Source organism: Mesoplodon mirus (genome assembly GCF_964341445.2).
Source record: "Mesoplodon mirus genome assembly, chromosome: 14".
Classification (NCBI taxonomy): domain Eukaryota; kingdom Metazoa; phylum Chordata; class Mammalia; order Artiodactyla; family Ziphiidae; genus Mesoplodon; species Mesoplodon mirus.
In genome coordinates, this window is record NC_138990.1 from 64,334,007 (window position 1) to 64,350,868 (window position 16,862).

Genomic DNA, 16,862 nt, shown 5'->3' on the forward strand with positions numbered 1-16,862 from the left:
GACACAGACTGGCTGAATGGATACAAAAACAAGACCCATATATATGCTGTCTACAAGAGACCCACTTCAGACCTAGAGACACATGCAGACTGAAAGTAAGGGGATGGAAAAACATATTCCATGCAAATGGAAACCAAAAGAAAGCTGGAGTAGCAATTCTCATATCAGAAAAAATGGACTTTAAAATAAAGACTATTAGAAGAGACAAAGAAGGACACTACATAATGATCAAGGGATCGATCCAAGAAGAAGATATAACAATTGTAAATATTTATGCACCCAACATAGGAGCACCTCAATACATAAGGCAAATACTAACAGCCATAAAAGGGGAAATCGACAGTAACACAATCATAGTAGGGGACTTTAACACCCCACTTTCACCAATGGACAGATCATCCAAAATGAAAATAAATAAGGAAACACAAGCTTTAAATGATACATTAAACAAGATGGACTTAATTGATATTTATAGGACATTCCATCCAAAAACAACAGAATACACATCTTTCTCAAGTGCTCATGGAACATTCTCCAGGATAGATCATATCTTGGGTAACAAATCAAGCTTTGGTAAATTTAAGAAAATTGAAATTGTATCAATATCTTTTCCGACCACAACACTATGAGACTAGATATCAATTACAGGAAAAGATCTGTAAAAAATACAAACACATGGAGGCTAAACAATACACTACTTAATAACGAAGTGATCACTGAAGAAATCAAAGAGGAAATAAAAAATACCTAGAAACAAATGACAATGGAGACACGACGACACAAAACCTATGGGATGCAGCAAAAGCAGTTCTAAGAGGGAAGTTTATAGCAATACAATCCTACCTTAAGAAACAGGAAACATCTCGAATAAACAACGTAATCTTGCACCTAAAGCAATTAGAGAAAGAAGAACAAAAACATCCCAAAGTAAGCAGAAGGAAAGAAATCATAAAGATCAGATCAGAAATAAATGAAAATAAATGAAGGAAACAATAGCAAAGATCAATAAAACTAAAAGCTAGTTCTTTGAGAAGATAAACAAAATTGATAAACCATTAGCCAGACTCATCAAGAAAAAAAAGGAGAAGATTCAAATCAATAGAATTAGAAATGAAAAAGGAGAAGTAACAACTGACACTGCAGAAATACAAAAGATCATGAGAGATTACTACAAGCAACTCTATGCCAATAAAATGGACAACCTGGAAGAAATGGACAAATTCTTAGAAATGCACAACCTGCCAAGACTGAATCAGGAAGAAATAGAAAATATGAACAGACCAATCACAAGCACTGAAATTGAAACTGTGATTAAAAATCTTCCAACAAACAAAAGCCCAGGACCAGATGGCTTCACAGGCGAATTCTATCAAACATTTAGAGAAAAGCTAACACCTATCCTTCTCAAACTCTTCCAAAATATAGCAGAGGGAGGAACACTCCCAAACTCATTCTACGAGGCCACCATCACCTTGATACCAAAACCAGGCAAGGATGTCACAAAGAAAGAAAACTACAGGCCAATATCACTGATGAACATAGATGCAAAAATCCTCAATAAAATACTAGCAAACAGAATCCAACAGCACATTAAAAGGATCATACACCATGATCAAGTGGGATTTATTCCAGGAATGCAAGGATTCTTCAATATACACAAGTCAATCAACATGATACACCATATTAACAAACTGAATGAGAAAAACCATATGATCATCTCAATAGATGCAGAGAAAGCTTTCGACAAAATTCAACACCCATTTATGATAAAAACCCTGCAGAAAGTAGGCATAGAGGGAACTTTCCTCAACATAATAAAGGCCATATATGACAAACCCACAGCCAACATCATCCTCAATGGTGAAAAACTGAAAGCATTTCCACTAAGATCAGGAACAACACAAGGCTGCCCACTCTCACCACTCTTATTCAACATAGTTTTGGAAGTTTTAGCCATAGCAATCAGAGAAGAAAAGGAAATAAAAGGAATCCAAATCGGAAAAGAAGAAGTAAAGCTGTCACTGTTTGCAGATGACATGATACTATAGATAGAGAATCTTAAAGATGCTACCAGGAAACTACTGGAGCTAATCAATGAATTTGGCAAAGTAGCAGGGTACAAAATTAATGCACAGAAATCTCTGGCATTCCTATACACTAATGATGAAAAATCTGAAAGTGAAATCAAGAAAACACTCCCATTTACCATTGCAACAAAAAGAATAAAATATCTAGGAAGAAACCTACCTAAGGAGACAAAAGACCTGTATGCAGAAAATTATAAGACACTAATGAAAGAAATTAAAGATGATTCAATTAGATGGAAAGATATACCATGTTCTTGGATTGGAAGAATCAACATTGTGAAAATGACTCTACTACCCAAAGCAATCTACAGATTCAATACAATCCCTATCAAACTACCACTGGCATTTTTCACAGAACTAGAACAAAAAATTTCAAAATTTGTATGGAAACACAAAAGACCCCGAATAGCCAAAGCAATCTGGAGAATGAAAAACGGAGCTGGAGGAATCAGGCTCCTTGACTTCAGAGTATACTACAAAGCTACAGTAATCAAGACAGTATGGTACTGGCACAAAAACAGAAAGATAGATCAATGGAACAGGATAGAAAGCCCAGAGATAAACCCATGCACATATGGTCACCTTATGTTTGATAAAGGATGCAGGAATGTACAGTGGAGAAAGGACAGCCTCTTCAATAAGTGGTGCTGGGAAAACTGGACAGCTACATGTAAAAGTATGAGATTAGATCACTCCCTAACACCATACACAAAAATAAGCTCAAAATGGATTAAAGACCTAAATGTAAGGCCAGAAACTATCAAACTCTTAGAGGAAAACATAGGCAGAACACTCTATGACATAAATCACAGCAAGATCCTTTTTGACCCACCTCCTAGAGAAATGGAAATAAATACAAAAATAAACAAATGGGACCCTAATGAAACTTCAAAGCTTTTGCACAGCAAAGGAAACCATAAACAAGACCAAAAGACAACCCTCAGAATGGGAGAAAATATTTGCAAATGAAGCAACTGACAAAGGAGTAATCTCCAAAATTTACAAGGAGCTCATGCAGGTCAATAACAAAAAAAGAAGCAACCCAATCCAAAAATGGGCAGAAGACCTCAATAGACATTTCTCCAAAGAAGATATACAGACTGCCAACAAACACATGAAAGAATGCTCAACATCATTCATCATTAGAGAAATGCAAATCAAAACTACTATAAGATATCATCTCACACCAGTCAGAATGGCCATCATCAAAAAATCTAGAAACAGTAAATGTGGAGAGGGTTTGGAGAAAAGGGAACACTTTTGCACTGCTGGTGGGAATGTGAATTGGTACAGCCTCTATGGAGAACAGTATGGAGGTTCCTTAAAAAACTACAAATAGAACTACCATATGACCCAGCAGTCCCACTACTGGGCATATACCCTGAGAAAACCATAATTCAAAAAGAGTCATGTACCAAAATGTTCACTGCAGCTCTATTTACAATAGTCAGGAGATGGAAACAACCTTAGTGTCCATCATTGGATGAATGGATAAAGAAGATGTGGCACATATATACAGTGGAATATTACTCAGCCATAAATAGAAATGAAATTGAGGTATTTGTAATGAGGTGGATGGACCTAGAGTCTCTCATACAGAGTGAAGTAAGTCAGAAAGAGAAAAACAAATACCGTATGCTAACACATATATATGGAATTTAAGAAAAATAAAATGTCATGAAGAACCTAGGGGTAAGACAGGAGTAAAGACACAGACCTACTAGAGAATGGACTTGAGGATATGGGGAAGGGGAAGGGTAAGTGGTGACTAAGCGAGAGAGTGGCATGGACGTATATACACTACCAAACGTAAAATAGATAGCTAGTGGGAAGCAGCCACATAGCACAGGGAGATCAGCTTGGTGCTTTGTGAGCACCTAGAGGGGTGGGATAGGGAGGTTGGGAGGGAGAGAGACGCAAGAGGGAAGAGAAATGGGAACACATGTATATGTACAACTGATTCACTTTGTTATAAAGCAGAAACTAACACACCATTGTAAAGCAAGTATACTCCAATAAAGATGTAAAAAAATAAACAAATAAATAATAATAATAATAAAGTACATAACCAACAAGGATAGTATAGTAAAAATAAATAAATGAATAAAAATAAAGTCTTAAAGTCTTAAAAAATATATTATTTCTGCCCAATACTGTCTTTTCTTTCCTTCTGGAATTCCATTCACGTGCATATTAAACTTTATCACTGTATCATCTACATGCTTTCCCTGTGTTCTGTATTTTCCATCCTTTTTATTCTTTGTGCTTCATTCTGAGCATTTTTTTCTGACTTATCTTTTAGTTCCCTAATTTTATATCTGTGTCTAATATGTTATTATACCCATCACTGAGTTATTTTCAGTTAGTGAAGTTTTGGGTTCTAAAGTTTTCATCTGATTCTTTTTTCAAGTTTCTATTTATCTGCCTAAATTATTAATCTTGTGTTTTATTTATTTATATATAGTAAGCATTGTTATTTTTAAATCTATGTTTGATAATTTCACTCTCTGAACTCCTTTTGGGTCTGTTTTTGTTCTCTGTTCTTTCTGTTGATTTTCTTTCCTTTTATGACTTACTTTTAATTGTACACTAGACTTTGTATTTGCAAAATTGTTAGTAGAAATCACTTCAGGCCTAGCATGATATTACTTTACTCCAGGAAGGATTTTAGTTTGCCTCCACCAAGGGCTTGTGGGTATTAGCTCAAGGGAATTATCCTAATCCACTCTCAGGGTTGAGATGTTTTGAAAATGAGATGTCACCTATTTACTTCTAGGATGTAGCCATTTGGATTCCTAGTACAAAGCAAGGGAGTTTCAACAGAGCTCTCCTGCTGCCTCCTTAGCACACCCCGAATTCCAGTCACTGTCCCTCATCCCTGCTCATCCTCTCAGCAACCTTCTATGGATTTGATAAATGGACATGCCTGGGCCTCCATCATTCCTCAGATCCATGGCCTGGTAATTCCTATCTTGTTAGCTCTCTGATGCCTTTGAATTGACTTTTAAATATTTTGTTGAGTTTTTCTAGTCTCCTCAGTAGGAGGATTGGTCCAAATTAATCCCAATACCAGGGCTTATACAAATGTAGCTATGATTGAACACAGGTAGCTGTGTTTGTTGTTGTTGTTGTTGTTGTTGTTGCTTTTGCCGTACGCGGGCCTCTCACCGCTGTGGCCTCTTCCATTGCGGAGCACAGGCTCCGGACGCACAGGCCCAGCGGCCACGGCTCACGGGCCCAGCCGCTCCACGGCACGCGGGATCCTCCCGGACCGGGGCACGAACCCGCAACCCCCGCATCGGCAGGCGGACTCCCAACCATTGCGCCACCAGGGGAGCCCTAGGTAGTTGTTTTTAAGAAGGAATTTGAAAACGATGCTAAAAGGAAAAAAGAATTAAGACTTTCATTCACAATCTTTTGAGTCTAAGTGGCAGCTCAGTATTTAGGAATGTTGTATCCTAGTTCTGATATCATGTGAGGAAAGTTACTTCTTTTATTGACAAATACTATTGAACATCATCTTGGTTCCGAAAGCTATTCTAAGAAATTACATTATAAGGATGAAAAAGACATGATCACTGACCTCAAGGGGCTTGAAGTCTAGATTCCGTGTTGGTAAACTGGTTACTTTTGGACGCATCAATTCATGATCAAAAAGTCTTTTGTTAAATACACATGATACAATGATAAATACATTTAAAATTTAAACATGTATATTTGAGTTCCTATCATTTTTCAACCTAAACATGAGGGCATTTTAAACAATATATTTTCTAATGCATTTGTCTTGTAGTAAAGTTTACTAATGAGTACGTTCTTTTAAAGTATTTTGGAGAAAGAAGAATACAAGCTTCGGAACTTCCTTGGTGGTGCAGTGGTTAAGAATCCACCTGCCAATGCAGGGCACACAGGTTCCAGCCCTGGTCCGGGAAGATCCCACATGCTGTGGAGCGACTAAGCCCGTGTGCCACAACTACTGAGCCTGTGCTCTAGAGCCCGCGAGCCACAACTACTGAAGCTCACGTGCCTAGAGCCCGTGCTTGGCAAAAAGAGAAGCCACCACAATGAGAAGCCCACACACCACAACAGAGTAGCCCCCGCTCGCCACAACTAGAGAAAGCCTGTGCGCATCAACAAAGACCCAACGCAGCCAAAAACAAATAATAAATAAATAAATAAATAATTTTTTTTAAAAAAAAAAGAATACAAGCTTTGCAGGAGATCTTAAACGCCAGGATCCTTTTTTTCCTAAAGAGTTAGGCTCTGGTTTCCTAGACTTTTTACTATTGTAAACTCCTGGGGAAAAGCTACTCACTGTGAAACATCATTATTTTTAATCAGAGCTTTTCCTTGGTAGGTATTCAAAGCCCTCTAAAATAGCCTCTAAGTATAAAAGTGTCCCTGGACTCTGAACTACGTGACAGATTTCCTAAGAGACCTGAGCCTTACCGCAGAGATTATTTAAATGTGCCAGGCTCTCTGGGGTGAATCAGTCAGTAGAGAGGACCAGCAGAGAAAGCTTAGTGGATGCGGATGCAGTAGATTCATTATTTGACCATGGACAAGTTACATCACTTTTCTGGATTTGTTTTCCCATCCATGATAGATTGGGCTCCTAGATGATATGTGTCTAAAGTATATATAACTTCCAGTTCTCAAATTCTGCAATTCTTCTGGAATTGAGGAGGATTGTTTTGTCACCTGAGTTTAAAATAGATTAGAAGGAAAAACAGAAACTAAAGTTCCATATATCAAGTAAGACACTAATGCAATAATCTATAAGGAGATGAAGACCTATGTTAGTGGCCACCATGACAATGACCAGCAGAGATAAAACAAGACTGAGGTCTGAGGAGACTGTCGCTCTCCAGAAGCCACCTTCTCTCAAACTTTCTTCCTCCTTACCTCTTCTCCCTTTCTGCTACACTGTTCCTCTAGAAACTTCCTTGACTTTGTCCACATGAGGGGGGTAACAGTGATTGAGCTTAAGGGAGAAAGTGAAGCAACTCTTGCTTCAAATGAAGCAACTCTTGCTTCAGTTGAAGCACATTGTACAATTTACCTTGTGGTCTCTCTGAATGCAGCTACGAGGCCCTCCAGGACAGGGTAATGAAAAACAAATGGAACTAGTAGATGACTGGACAAATCGTATAAACAGTGTTTTCATCTGTGGAATGAGGGGATGAAACTTCCATTTTTGTTATTATATATTGTGATTCCTATAATTCTTCTGTATCTCTGTCACCCCCATAGCTTGACTTGTTTAATTGTCAGTAGGCAGCTTGTTTCATATTTTGCCCACTTTATACTTAGAGCCTGGCACATATACAGTTAACATTCATTCTTCAGGAAGGAAATGAACTTCTGTTAGCACCTACTATGCCTCAGTCACTGTCCAGGTCTCTTTCATATACCCTTAAAAAAAAAAATCTATTCAACACATTTGTGAGATAGGTATCACTACTCTAGTTTTTGAAGATATAGACATAGGAATTCAGAGATTTAATTATCAGGATCAAAATGATAGCAGTAAAATGGAGCCTTAGTTTTGTCACTTACCCTCTATTTGACAGGTTATTTTTCTATGCCTCAGTTTCCTCATCTGTAAAGTTGGAATTAGTAAGAGTTAGGATAGGGTTGGCAGATTTAGCAAAAAAAAAAAAAAAAAAAACAGAATAAACTAGGAAGTATTTCCCAAATGGAACATTCTTATGCTGAAATTCAGATTTAGCTGGGCACACCTGTATTTTATCTGGCAATGCTATTTTAGCACTATGGTTACGACAATGCATGTAAAGAACTTAGCCCAGCCCATATCACTTACTGAGCGCCCAGTATATGCTTATTAAATTTTGGATCTGATTCCTAAGTCTTTTTTTTTTTCTTTTTTACCTCAGACACGTTGAGCTTAGTTTCCACATAAAATTTCAGTCAAGCGAGGGTGATACTACTTTAAGTTTCTATTAGTTCTTTATCGTTCCTAAAGCTCTTCCAAAGCCTGGCCAATGGCGGAAAGCTCCTGAGGAAACCCACAACAGCTCGGGCTTTTGAGGAACGTCGCTGCAGTCGCAGCACAGGCTCCTCAAACGGACCGGCCGGGCGGCCACCCGTCGCTCCGCCCAGCCTCGTCCCGCCTCCGCCCCATCTCGGCCACTCAGCGGCCTCGCCGCGCCCCGCCGCATTCCTATAGGTCCTTCGCGGGGCAAGCGAGGCCTTTCCATTTTCCCGCCTTCCTCAGCCCCTCCTCAGCCCGAAACCCGACTGGCCCACAACGTCTCCGCCCTGCTTTCCGTGCGAGCCCCGCCCTTCCGGACACCGCATCCCCCTTCCACCCACACCCGCCGCCTGGGCAGCCTACCGGGTCCCAGGCCTGGCCCGCCGGTAGGAGGTGGGAGGGGACAGGGAGGGACGGGCGGAGCCCCCCTTCCAAGGGGTCGCTGGAGGCGGGGACCGGAGGGAGGGGCGGGGCTCATTTCCTTGGCGCCGCGTTGCCATGGCAGCGGGGGAGGGCGGAGGGAGGGGAGGAAGAGAGCCGGAGGGGGATGTGGTACTGCCGCGGCCGCCACCGCAGCTGCCGGTGCTTACTCGTTGCCGCGTCTTCCCGGAGGCGGCTACTGGAAGCCGCCGGGAGCAGCTGCGGTGCTCTGCCATATTGTGTCTTCCCCTGCTCGTTCCTCACCCCTCCGCTGCGGCGGCCGAGCTGACGGTGAGTCCCGGGAGGAGCGGCGCCCTCCCCAGCCGGCGCCGCCCGGCGACCGCGCTCCGGGCAGCGCGTGCGGCGGGCGCCGGGCGTGGGGCGCTGAGGCGGCTGCCCCGTGACGGGCCCGGACATTTTTGTCCCGTGAGGGATTGGCGCTGGCGCGGGGGTCTCCCCTGCGCGCGCCTTGGGTGGCGTGTGGGCTCCCGGCGGGGTGGCGAACTGAGGGTAGTGCGGCCCCGTGAGGAGTTAGGAGTTTTTCCTGAGGGGTGTAATGACCGCCCGGGACCGGGTGTCGCGCGGCGGAAACCGCGGCAAGGGGTGCCGGCTCTTCAGAAAGGCTGGGAGGTGGCCCCGAGGATGCTTAGGGCTCGACTCGGGACGAATCTGCCGTTGGGGGAAGCGCCCCAAGCCCGTCGGGAGTCTTTGCAGCACACACGCACCCCTCCCCCCGCCCCCGGCATAAAGTGCAGCGAGACGTGCGGGGCGTGGAGCCCTCGCCCGGCCTCGGGCGGACTGGCTGGGCCCGGCCAAATAGTGCCCGGGGAGGCTCCGGGCGCGGCCGGCAGTGAACTTCGAGCAGCGGGGCGGCTGGGCGTTGGGGGTGGGCAGGGGCGGGTCCCGGATGTGGGGGTGGCCGACCCAGGCACCCTCTGGCCCCTCCTCCAGCGGGCGCCCGGGGGGCCTCCGAGGGTAGCTGTCTTGGTGGGATGGGAGTTAGTGTTTCAGCGTTGCAATATGGACACTTCCTGTTCGCTGCTTCTCTTGGGCCCTTGGTCATCTCTGCCCTTACCGGGAAGGTGAAAGGTCGTGTGGGCGTGTGCGAGGCCCTTCAGCCTTCTGAGTTCGCCCCATCGCAACAGCAGCGAGGCTGGAACCCGGGAGGACGTGAGAGTCAGGGGAAAGCGGCCCATGTGCGTAGTGCTCCATCTTACCCAACTCCACCCCATTGCCCCTTTGCAGAATGCCTCTGTTCCCATCGCAGCTTACGGGAGTTGGCGTGTCTTAATTCACTGGGGGCGTACTCTCGGGATCTTCCTGGACCTGATTTCTGCTTTAAAGCCTCTTTAAAGCAGCCTCTGTACTTGGTTTTCTCCTTACAGAAAAAAGTCTTAGCGTGCAAAGAAATGACACATACTTTATTTCTTCTACCCCAACTCCGAGGTTGTGGGAGGAGGTTATTATTTCCAGGTTGGTTTACGCTGTTAATCTTGTCTTCTGATTGTGACAGCCACGTGGCCCGTTGAGTGTAACTGAGCGCCCTAGCGCAGCTAAGGCTGAGGCTTCACTGGTAGCCAGGGGGCTTTGTAACCATGAGTAGCTTTGCATCCACATGTATTTTGGTGTTTTCTGAGATGGGGAAGTGGAAAAAGCTGAACCGTTCATGTCTATCTCTGTTCCAACCGAATGGAAGACTTTGTTTTCAGGCAGTCCTTGTAAGGTATATATTGACATTTTTGCTTTCTGCTGTTTTGATGATTTATCTTTAAAATCTAAGCAGCAGTGTTAGGTACCATTAAGGAGTGATGGGGAATAGAAGAGTACATTATGGAGTTTCTCAACTTTGGAAAAAGATCGTTTGAATTTCAGAGTCGTTAATGAAAGTTTCTGATGTAATCAGAAATAATCACATTCTGCAGGATTTCTTTTTGATAGTTTCATAAAAATCTCAGTTTTTCTCTTTTTACATAAAAATTGTGATCTGAAAAGATATAAATATATCACCAGTGAAAATACTTGTTTAGGGATAAATAAATACTTGTTTGATCTGTGCATGGGCACTTAAGCTTTTTTTTTTTTTTTTTTTTTTTTTTGCGGTATGCGGGCCTCTCACTGTTGTGGCCTCTCCCGTTGCGGAGCACAGGCTCCGGACGCGCAGGCCCAGCGGCCATGGCTCACGGGCCCAGCCGCTCCGCGGCATATGGGATCCTCCCAGACCGGGGCACGAACCCGTATCCCCTGCATCGGCAGGCGGACTCTCAACCACTGCGCCACCAGGGAGGCCCTACACTTAAGCTTTTTTAAGGAAAAGTATTAACAGTTCATATAAATGTTAACATCAACAGATATTAAGGGAATGAATTAAAGTTTTAGAATATATAAAAGTAAAAGGTCATGGGCTGAAGATCAAAAAATTAATAAAAAGTAAAATAAATAAAATGAAATAATTTTAAATAAATTATTCTAAAGTAAGATAAAAAAGGTTGAAGATAAACTTTTGGAGAGTTTGGAATTTTTAGAATTTAAGAACTACATACAATCATTGGTTATTAGTGCATCATGTTTCATTTTGTAAATGTTTTGGTGAATTTGAATTATTTCTGTAACATGTTTTTATTTGAATCAGTTTTACTTGAAGAGTGCTAAACCACAGAAAACACTTAGAATGTTTAAAAGAACTGTGTGGAGAAGTTACAGTAGTACCATTAGAATTTTAATTCTAATTCTAATTCAGTGAAGCTAATAGTTAAAAAGATTGGAGAGGCTTAGGTGCTGAAAAGATAATGCAATTGAGAAATGAATATGTGTGCTGACCACTGAAAGCAGTGCATAGTTGAGAAAGAAAACTAAATGAGGTGAAGAAATACTTATATAAAGCAGGAAGCACTGAAAACATATGCTGGGAGATAGCTACATTATTTGTTATGGGATCCGACTATCAAATAAAACTTTAAAAAGTGCCATCCAAACAAGGATTAATCTTGTTCTTATGGCAGCTTGTATGTGTGTGCCTTGCTTTTAGATTGTTGTCATTTTAGTAAGTGGGTCTTGCATAAATGCAGAAAAGTCCTCCAAAAACAAAGGTTTGAGGGCCCAATTCTTTGCTGATTTTTTTTTTTTTTTTAATTTTTAATTTTTGGCTGTGTGAGGTCTTCGTTGCGGCCCGCAGGCTTCTCTCTAGTGTGGTGTTCGGGTTTTCTCTCTCTAGTTGTGGCACACTGGCTTAGTTACCCGACGGCATGTGGGATCTTAGTTCCCTGACCAGGGATCAAACCTGGGTCCCCTGCATTGGAAGGCGGATTCTTTACCACTGGACCACCAGGGAAGTCCCTTTGCTGATTTCTTAGGGAAGAAAAAGTGTTCTAATATTTGATCCCTATTCTTGGGTTGAAGAGACATGATTAATATATGTGAAAAAAAGTTTACAATGTGAGATGATATAGACAGGGGAGGCTTCTTGAAGAAAGTAAGGCTTTTGTTTTCAAAAGTCTAACCTTCATGTCACTCCCATTAGATTAATTTTCCTAAAGGTTATATCACTCTAACAACCAAAACACCTTATATCAAGCATAATACCAAATTTCTTCTCAAGATTTTTCAAACTTTGGTCCCAGTCTTCTCCCTTCTTATCTTCCACTGACGTACAGGAACTGTTCATTATTCACTACTTCAACATGGTATAACAATTTACTACTTTTAACATTTGCTGATACAACATTTTTCTGTTGGAAATGCACCTGCACACATCCTCTTAACTGCTGAAGATCTTCTCAAACTTGAGGCTTGGTTAAAATCTTGATTGCCCTGCTAGCCTTAGAATCATAGAATTTTAGACCTGTCTTCCACCTCTCCAGCTGAAATTCTTTTCTCTAATAGCATATTATTCTGTTGGGTTGTAGCATTTTATACTGCCTTGTTTTTATTTAATAAATATTTTTTGAGCACCTACTATGTGCCAGGCATTGTTACAGTAACTGAGGCTACAGCCTTGAATAAGACAAATTCCCATATTCTTTTTTATCTTTTTAGGTTTTATCACCCCAAGAAAACCCAGAGGAGTCTTTTTCCCCCCACCTCAGGTATATGTTATATGCTTAGTGAGTATTTGATTATTTTCTGAGTAAAGGAAAGGCAGCACTTATGAGGTGGAGAGATGGATGGAAAGGTCTTTCTTTATAAGTGAAGGGTACAAAGGAATAACCAATTATGGATGGGCTTGAAAACATCACTTTTGAATTTAAGCATGGTTTAATGCCAAAAAAAAAAAAAAGTGGCATTTAAGCTTCGGCATGATAGGATAAAATCCTTATTTGAGGAAAGTTCATTTGACAGCAGTGTGCAGGACTAATTATTGACTATGGGAAGGAAAGAGATCTATTAAAGGACAAATTAGTAACTTTGAGAAGGAGGTTTGGCAGGGGAGCATAATCAAGAAGATGGTGAGTTTAGTTGGAGTGTTAGGTGAGTGGGAGATATCAAGGTGAATATAACCTTTAATGACTAGAGATTAGAGCTGTGAGATAATCCATTCAATATAGAGGTGACAGCTAATGTTACAATTTTTTGTTATAGAGTTAGTAATTGAAGTGTTGAGGCCTAAGAATGATGCTTTGGGAAACAAGAATAAGGGGCATCTGCTTTGGTCATATGTGACTTCATAATTAATACTGTAGACTTGTTCAGTAACTTAATTTCCACTCTATGAATGAGTGCTACCAAATATATGGGAACCAAAAGAATGTTTATCATCATTCACTTCCAAAGGATTTTGATTCATATATTTCTTATTCCCCTTACCCTAACTTTTTAAATGTAAATAAACATTTAATCTTAGAATAGTTTTACAGTTACAGAAAAGTAGCAAGATAGTAGAGTATACCTCACCCAGTTTACCCTATTGTTAACATCTTACAGTGGTACAGTTGTCACAACTAAGGAAACAAAATTGCTACTTTACTATTAACTAAATTGCATACTTTATTCAGATTTCATTAGTTTTTCCCTAGTGTCCTTTTTCTGTTCCAGAATTCTAATTTCTCAAATTTTTCTTATTTCTGATGATTGTGACAGTTTTTAGGAGTACTAGTCAGAAATCTGATAGAATGTCCCTCAGTTGAGATTTATCTAACATTTTCCTCATGATTAGACTGGGGTTAGAGTTTTAGGGAGGAAGACAACAGAGGTGAAGTGCCATTTTCTTCACAGCGTATTAAGGGTATATACTAAGAACATAAAATTGATATAATGTTAACAAACGTTGATCACCTGTTTGAGGTCTTTGTTGGGTTTCACTCTCCACCCAATCATACTCTTTGGAATCAAGTTTCCAAGCACAGCTCATGCTCAAGGCCTTGACCTAATTTTAATTCATGTATTTTTTTATTTCCCTCAACCTAATTTTCTTGTCCATAAATAAACATTAAACTTGGACAAATATTCATTGAGCATCTTCTGTATTTAAGTGCTAAGGATATAGTGGTGAGCAAGAGACATCATTTCTACTCTTTTGGAGTCTGCCTGATGTGAACATAAAATAAATAGAATTTATCCCCTCATCTACATAGGTATTATTTCACTGACAGTTGTAAGCATAGTATTACTGTAAGCCTAAAAGGCTAAATAAAGTTCTTAAGTAGCCATTTAGAAAATATGCTGTTATCAAAAAGATTAAATATATATACCATTAAAATAACCATCTTGGATGGTTAAGGGAACATGGATAAGGGAAAATTACTTTGATTCTCTCCAAGTAGGTGTATTACTGTTTAATTAGCAGAATAGTTTAATTATTGTTAATTATCTTCGTATCTTATAAAGTTTTCAGGTTGTATAAGAACATTCTTGGCTTCTTGATTGTATTTCAGAGGCATTTGGTGCTTTTGCTACTTAGAGGTTTTTTTCTAAGAAGTGGTTTGAAAGACGTGTTGAATAAGAATTTCAGTTAATTTTTTTTACTGAACTGGGTTAACTAAAAGCACTGTTACTTTGGACTCTTATTGAAATTCTCCCTAAAATGTATTATTAATACATTTACACTTTTCACATTTTATAGTGCTCAGCCCACTGAGCATAATTTAATATTTAAATTAGAATTTTGACACAGAGAACAGTTATTTTGAGTTTTTATATAACCTTGGAGGTAGAGAGTTGAGGAAATTGATAAACTTACATCCTTGTGGTTTGTTTATCTTAAAAGAGGAAATACAGGAAAACAGGAAGAGATTTCTTGTAAATTGAGATTTTACTGTTCCTTCTGCCTGCCCTATGCCTCTGTCCAACTCCTCCATCCTTAAAAGTTCAATTTAAATTCTACCTCTATGCTGATTGAGCAACATTTATTAATAATCCTGGCAACAATTACTACCTTTTATCAGGTGCCTACTATGTTCTGGCATGGCATTATACTAGACACATGAGTATATAATTTAATTCTCCAAAACAACTGTGCAGGACATATTTTATTATAAAGAAACAGAAGTTATGTAAATGCAGACCTTGGTGTTTGAGCCCAGGTCTGTCAGATTTTTAAATTTCATATTCTTTGTGCTGTGACCTGAAGTCTTTGAAAAATGGATATTTGCCAGGATGAGATACTTCTTTCCCAGGAAAAAATAAGGAAGAATACAGGGTAAAGAGAGCAAACTAATATTTATAGAATGCCTATTCTGTGACATGAATGCCACTACTTTATTGTCATAGTGAATTAAGTAAGTGGTGTTATTCCTTGGGATGTAAGGGGGTTAAGTCATTTGTCAGAGATTGCATAAGAAAGTTGGTAGGTGATGGGTCTGCTTGACTTCAAAACCTTATTAGTCTTTTACTTTTCTAGTACAGGATGCTGCTATTTTCATTCATTTAAACATTTGCTTACTAAATGTTATGGTCTGCAGTAGAGCATAAAAATGAATGTATTTTTGTTCTGCCTACAAGGATTTATATTCTAGTACAATATTTCTTAAATGGATGATAGAGAGTCAACATAGTAAATTGTGACCAACATCTCTTAAATACAATCAAAGTGTGTTATATGTGGTAAGGGTAAAAGTGCTATTTCATTTTGTTTCCGTTACATATGTTAAGTGTATCATGGATCTCTTATAAAAATATACTTCTTATTGTGGGATAGCATCAAAAGTTTGAAAACTGCTTGTCTAGTGGCTGAGTTGGAAAGATAAGCAAATAATTATGAATAGCAAGTAAGTTCTATAATAGGGCTCTAAATAGGATGCTAAGGAAGCATGATTGGAAAAAATTGTATAATTCAAGGAAGGCTCCTAGAGAGATGACTTTGAGTCTCTCTGAAACATGGGGTGGAGAGCCTAAAATACATCTAAAAGCATGAAGAAGTTAAAGAGCATTGTATATTCAGGAAGCTTGGGGTGGTGTGAAATAGGTGCAAACAGGAGCCAGATTTTTTGTGGAATTTGTAGGCCACCGTACTAAAGATTGTAGATTTTATTAGGCCCATGGTTTTTCTGGAGTCTCATGGCATTCTTTTGCTAAAGAACAGATACATTTGTGTATTTGATTCTATCATACAATCTAGAAACAATTTTAGGAATAGAAAATTTGACCATATAGCACGTTATGTAGTATAAAATGGTGGGTATGAGCACAACTTTTGGTAAAAGCAATCACAACCAAAAAAAGATTAAGCCATTTTGAGGCTACGATCAAATGTTCTTTTCTACTTTTTCTTGCATTTTTGCTATTGCTAGCAGACTAATGGTAGCAGGTGCTAAAGTTTGAAGAAAACTTTATAAGAGAAAATTGTTCATTTTTTTCCTTTGAATTGGAAGACAGCCATTATTCAATTTTGAGGACAGTAGGGACCCTCTATTATAATATTAATAACAGACCATTTCTGTAAGCCACAGTTTGCAACCTTTACCTACAGCTGTGTTTTGTTTGGCCTGGAATATTAAAAAAAATTTTTTTGCGTATTTGCCAACATTTAAGTATTGGTACATTTCACACAAAAATCTAGAGTTCTTTTGTCCCTTGAAAAATTGAACATCGTGGCAGCATTGGTTTCATGGGTTGATTGGGTGAAGCTTATAAGCAGCTGCCCTCTTTTGGCAGTCTCCATCATTCTCTGTTGTCTTACAGCAGACCAGCTTCACTTGTTTGTTGCCTGCCTGGTTCTTGTTAGGCTTTTGAATTGTCTGCTGTGTACTGTTATTTTGTGAAGTATTTTAAAAGGGGGATTTGGGGTCTTTGAAAGATCATTCTGCCAGTATTGTAGAAGATGGATTGGAGGAATATGAGATGCGTCTGGTTAGAATTTTAATGCAGGTGGGATGCCCTTTTCTTCTTCTGAACCCATATTACTTTGTACCTTTCTCAAAACACTTACT

At 39.9% G+C, this 16,862-nt stretch overlaps 1 protein-coding gene across 3 annotated transcripts in view; it reads left to right on the forward strand.

Moving 5' to 3' along the window:
* The first annotated feature begins 8,631 nt into the window (after positions 1-8,631).
* FOXN2 (forkhead box N2) overlaps positions 8,632-16,862 on the forward strand; it is a 57,989-nt gene continuing 49,758 nt past the window's right edge. For 2 of the 3 annotated variants that reach the window (XM_082641777.1, XM_082641779.1), the window contains exon 1: positions 8,632-8,793. The gene's annotated coding sequence lies outside the window, so the exon portion shown is untranslated. Of the gene's footprint in view, positions 8,794-9,507; positions 9,699-16,862 lie in introns of those variants that run through there. The other variant, XM_082641778.1, reaches the window with a different exon arrangement.